We start from the raw sequence: 6238 nt of genomic DNA, 5'->3' as shown, positions 1-6238 counted from the left end.
CCTTCTTCCCTCCCTCCCTTCCTTCTTTTCTCCCTCTCTTTTTCTTTCCCACTGAAATTTTGGGGGCTGTTTGTTACAGCAGCATAACCTAACTTTTCCTGACTGATACATCAGCAATGCCCTCATCTGGCCTTGTCAATGTCCTCCTCCCTGACATGGTCCCTGAGTAAGGAAGTGTCTCTTGACTTGGGTCCCAAATCCTGGTGTGGAAACTTTGTGATCCAAGCTGGATCCTATGGAGCCCCCTCTTTCCTAAGGTCCAGGAATTTGGGACAAAAGACCAATTATTCATATCTGTCAGCCCCAGAAGATGCAATCAGAGAGAGGCAGAGAACAAGACAGACCATATCGGCCCCCAGACCCTAAGACCCATCTGGTCTGGACTGAGCACCTCGCTGCCTCATGAGAGAAGAGGGTGGGGGTGGCCAGCCCAGCCCTCTGTTACATCCGCATGGGAGGAGGAGGAGGGGGCCAGGGAGGAGGGTTGGCCGGGCCTGAGTCTCATCACTCCCTAGGTTCACCACGATCACAAGTCAAAGGAGAGAGGTGAGTCCTAGGGACGTGTGAGTCCTTAGATAACAGTGACCTTCCCGCTAGCAAACGGGCTCCAAAGTGGCCCTGGACTCAGACCCGCCCATCGAGGCTACCCCCACTCCCTCGCTCACAGAGGGGGGCTGGGGTCATGTCAGGAAAGCTTCCCGAGTGAGTTTTCACCCTAGAAGACACGTGAAAGCCAGGTGAAAACATGTTTGCAAAACTGCTTTGTAAATAGTGAAGTGTAACGCATATGACGGATGTAATTTTAAGAGAGGTGGAGGAGAACTCTCATTTTAATCCAGGGAAGCTTCCTGAATCAGACCTCTCTTTCCCGGATCCTGATTGCTTGTGGAGGATGCTGATTAGAAGACGTGGGAAATACTTCTTTCGATCTAGAACAGGCAGGTGGATGTTTTGGTAGTAGGTTTTCCTACGGACCAGGCGGGTGGAAAACTTTATCTAGAAGTGCCTCCCGTTAGTGTGGAATCAGCGGCATCAGATGCCTCTGGAGACAGAGGCTGCTCGTGGCTGAGAGCTTGCTTTCAATTCCACCTCTCAGCCAGCAGGAAACAGAAGCTCCGAAGACCTTAAAGGAAACCCAGGGGCAGCCATAAACTCTGTTTACAGCCTTCTAGGGCCCGAGAGAACCGCTGAGGAAAAGGAGTTGTCTAAGGAACCAGATAGTTATTCTATTATGTTTTTTTTTTAACCTGAAAATAAAAACTCACCGCTGATCTATGAATCATGAACTGGGCTGACCACGAGGCCTCCAGCCGGAAGGGTCGCTGAGGCCCTGGAAGTGGCCGGCCGGGCCCTCGGGAGCAGTTTCTTCTCCTCTGGGGCTTGGGGTGAAAGCATAATTTTCCTTTCTCTCCCTCACGTCCAGCCGTGCCCACCTCCAGTTTCTTCCCCGGGCGGCGCTCACATCCTCGTTTCCGATGATGCTTCCCCTCCATTTCTCCCTCCCCTTTTTTTGAAAATTTATTTAATTTATTTTTGGCTGTACTGGGTCTTCATTGCTGTGCGCAGGCTTTCTCTAGTTGCGGTGAGCGGGGGCTACTCTTTGTTGCGGTGTGCGGGCTTCTCATTGCGGTGGCTTCTCTTGTTGTGGAGCACGGGCTCTAGGCACGTGTAGGCTTCAGTAGTTGTGGCATGTGGGCTCAGTAGTTGTGGCTCACAGGCTCTAGAGCACAGGCTAAGTCGTTGTGGCACCCGGGCTTAGTTGCTCTGCGGCATGTGGGATCTTCCCAGACCAGGGCTTGAACCCGTGTACCCTGTATTGGCAGGCAGATTTTTAACCGCTGCGCCACCAGGGAAGCCCTCCCTCTCCTTTTTACAAAATGTATTTCTCTATCCACTCACTTCCTTTCTGCTTCCTGGGAGTGATGACCAATACACCAAAGTGCTAATATCATGTAAAACATGCCAGAAAGTGCCAGAGCACAGAGAAGAAGACACCCCCTTCTTCAGACACCCCCAGGCGCTGTGGCTGGAGGAAGGTGGACTACGGCCCAGGGCCCAGGCCCTGGATGACCCTTGGGGGCCTGGTTGCCGAAGCAGCTCCAGGACGTGGTGGGCTTGATCAGCTGGAGGCAGGGTCACAGAGCAGGGGTCACAGGGCACTGAGGGGCTGGTGCAGGAACTGCTGGTGAACGCTGGACTCCCTTCCGCAGGAGCTCAGGGCCCAGGTGGACAGGTAGCTGGGCAGAGGGCACTTTGGAGAGATGTAGGTGAGAGGGGCGTGGGAACAGAGAGGAGCCTGACACCCTGGGAGGCATCCCATACCTGGGGGGCTAGGAGCTGTTCTAGAACCCTCCACAGTGCTGCTCTTTTCTCCCTCACTCACCCCTGAGCCTTACTGGGAGCAGTGGGTGAGGTGCAGACACAGGTCCCTCTCCCTCCCACCTGGTAGGTTACCGGTGAGGGGCTGGTGCTCACTCTTCAGGGGACATCCACCCATCTGGCAGACACTGACTGAAGTCTTCTGTGTCGAGCAGAGGCTTTAAGCTCATCGACTCTGGGTACCTCCACCACTGACAAGCTGTGTGACCTTCGGCAAGTGACTTAAACTCTCTGTGCCTCGGTTTCCTCATCTGTAAAATATCTTATTCACAAAAGTTAAATGAGGTAACATTTTTAAAGCATTTGGCCGAGTGCCTGGCATACAGTACACATGATACGTGTGTTTGTTCAATAAAAATAAGCTGGGAGACGAGGGATGTTCCTAACTCCATGGAGCCCGCACGTCGGGGGAGGAGACAAACAACAGACGTGAACCAATAAATGATAGAATTGCAGTGTCAAGAGGAAATTAAATCAGCAACAGGATAGAGGGTAAGTAGCAGGCAGGGGAGTGTTATTTTAATCAAGGAAGTTAATGAAGGCCTCCCAGAGGATGTGGTCTCTGCATGGAGACCGAAATGATGACCAGGACCAGCTGTGCAAAGATCAGAGGGGTGCAAGGACTTCCCTGGTGGTCCAGTGGCTAAGACTCCGTGCTCCCAATGCAGGGGCCCCAGGTTCAATCCCTGGTCAGGGAACTAGATCCCACGTGCCGCAACTAAGAGTTCGCATGCTTCAACTAAAGATCCTGCACACAGCAACTAAAGATCCCGCACACCGCAACGAAGATCCTGCATGTCGCAACTAAGACCTGATGCAGCCAAATAAATAAATATTAAAAAAAAAAAGAAAGATCAGAGGGGTGGATGCCAGGCAGCGGGCACAGCATGTGCAAAGGGCCAGTGCGATGGAGGAAAAGTTAGGCAGGTGTGGCTGGAGCGTGGGGGCCAATGGGAGAAGTTGTGTGTGAAAGAGTTTGGAGAGAAGAAGGTCCCACGGGGGTTGGCGGTCGGGGGAAGGGATTGAAGTTCTTTTCTAATTGCAGTAAGGGACTGTTCATTTTCTAGGGCTGTGGCAACAAAGTACCACAAACTTGGTGATTTAAGACAGAAATGTATTTTCTCATAGCTCTGGAGGTCAGAAGTCCAAAATCAGGGTATTGGCCATGGTCCCTGCAAAGAATCTGGGTTGGGGGCAGCCTTCCCTGCCTCTCCCAGCTTCTGGTGGGCCCAGGTGCTCCTTGGCTGTTGCTATATCCCTCCAAAGTCTGTCTCCGTCTACACCTGCTATTCTCTCTGTGTGTGTGCTCTGTGCCCTCTTTTTTTTTTTAAAGAAAGAAATAGAAATTTAAAACGTTTTATTGAAGTATAGTTGATTTACAATGTTGTGTTAATTTCTGCTGTACAGCAAAGTGATTCAGTTATACTCTGTACCTTTTTTATATTAGGATACCAGTCATTGGATTTAGAACCTAAATCCAATATGATAGCATCTTGAGATCTTTAACTTAATTACATCTGCAAGGCCCTATTTCCAACTAAGTTAACATTCACAGATACTGGGGGTTAGGACTTGGACACAGTTCAACTCACTCAGAGACCACTGGAAGTTTCAGCAGAGGAGAGCTATGATCTGCCTTACGATTTAACAGGATCACTCTGGCTGCTGTGTGGAGAAGAGCGTGAAGATGGAGAGGCAAGTGCGGGCTCTTGCAGGCAGCTGAGCCGGAGATGACGGGTGAGAAAGAGAAAAAGGCATTTTCCTGTTGGACATAAACAATTTCACGGATCACCAACCTCAGACAAAGCCACTCTGTGACCACGATGGGTTGAGACAGCAACAAGACTCTTCTGAAATCACGTCTGAACACAGACAAAACATGGACATCATCCAAACCGCAAAATCAACCAAACATCTCCCATCCTGGCTAACGTGACTCTTTTTTTCTTTTTAAACTTATCACAGTTCTAGCTTTGTCCCGTCCTTCTTACCTTCTATATAAGAATTATTAAGATGCCCAATCATAGCACCACCCCTCATTCCTGATAGCATCTAACCCAGAGTGAAGGCTTGATTCCCTGAACCCTCCCCCAGATCATATGACAGAAGCCCAAGTCCTGTAAGAGGTCCTGACTGAGATGCCCCAGGGTTCCCCATGGTGTGTGTTCACTCTTCCTGCATCAAATTAACAAGCCCAACTTTTTGTCGACAGCCGTGCGGGGCAGGGGGGGCTTTGTGGGTGTGGGACCAGTGCCCCGAGCTTGGTGTAATGCTGTGCTGCTGCCATAATGAAATTCTTAATAGTTTTTTTTTTAATTAATTAATTTATTTATTTTTGGCTGCTTTGGGTCTTCGTTGCTGCGTGCAGGCTTTCTCTAGTTGCATCGAGCGGGGGCTACTCTTTGTTTTGGTGCGCGGGCTTCTCATTGTGGTGGCTTCTCTTGTTGCGGAGCACGGGCTCTAGGCGCTCAGGCTTTAGTAGTTGTGGTGCGTGGGCTCAGTAGTTGTGGTGCATGGGCTTAGTCGCTCCGTGGCATGTGGGATCTTCCCTGACCAGGGCTTGACCCGTGTCCCCTGCATTGGCAGGTGGATTCTTAACCACTGAACTACGAGGGAAGTCCCTCTTAATAGTTTTTGAACACGGGGCTCTGTACGTTCATTTTTCACTGGGCCCTACAAATTCTTTAGCTGGTTCTGCTGAAGAGCGTTGACAGGGGCTAATGCCAGGGTCATTGTGGTCCAGAGAGTGACAAGTGGGTGGATTCAGGACTGTTTTGGCCCCCCACCAAAAAAAGTGAGAAAATGCAAGGAAGAGGGAGAGAAATCCTGAATGTGGGGCTGTGTACACTGTGCTCTTTATCAAAGTGGGAAATAATTGGGTGGTGAAGTCAAATAGGTTTGGGAGTGGGAACGGGGAGACAAGAGCCTCCACTGGGTGAAAATATACTTCTTATCACACATTAGGAAATAGACATGGGATGTGACATTTTAAAAAATTGGTGACTCACTATTGTACTACTATTTTGCAAGATATTACCACAGGGGACAGGGGCAGGGGAGGAAGAATTGAGGAAGAATTGGGACTTGGGGATCTTTCTTAACTGCATGAGAATCTACAACTATTTCAAAATTAAAAGTTTAATTAAAAAAATTGGTGACCCAGAAAATCAGGACGTGAGTGGAACGCCAGGCAGCTCCGGGCAGGTGTTGCTATCTGTATTCATCGGTTCTTGAATCTGCAAGGAGTTGGGGGGCAGCTGACGCAGGCGGACTCAGCCCAGTGAAGGGCCGTGGTTGGGGTCTGCAGGGACAGTGGCAGCAGCTGTGGCACCTGAGCCTCCTTCCTGGTGTTCTCGAATTAGGGCTGATGGGGTGGAGAGCATCTCATCTCTCTGAGGTCCTGCCAAGCGCCGGGCATGGACTTGACAGAGGAAAGTTCCTTGAAGAAAGTGCCTTGGGCACTCAGCTCCATTAGCCGTTTCAGGTCACTGCAGTAGGGGGGTCAGGCACGGGGAGCTTTGGGCTTGGGGACCGTGACTGGGAGCAGAGGCCAGAATGACTTCCGCTGGTCTCCACTTTCATGCTTCCGTTAGCAAGAACTCGTGTGGCCGGGGGTCAGGGGGGAGCATCTCATCTTGATATTTGCAGATTTATTCATGGAACTCCCCACACATCTGGATGAGGATTTATGACTTGCCCCCTGGAGGAAATAGTTAAATGAATCGCTAAAGCACAAAACATTCCTGTAGAATTGCTTCCATATTTTATTAGACGCAGGTGAGCATGAATTATTGTGAAGTAAACAGGAGGGTTTGCAAATTCGGTTCTTGCCTTTCCACAAACAACTCTTCTATGTCTA

Source organism: Lagenorhynchus albirostris, chromosome 15 (genome assembly GCF_949774975.1).
Source record: "Lagenorhynchus albirostris chromosome 15, mLagAlb1.1, whole genome shotgun sequence".
NCBI classification, from domain to species: Eukaryota; Metazoa; Chordata; class Mammalia; order Artiodactyla; family Delphinidae; genus Lagenorhynchus; species Lagenorhynchus albirostris.
The sequence above is the reverse complement of the archived record's forward strand: the minus strand, read 5'-3'. Positions refer to the sequence as shown.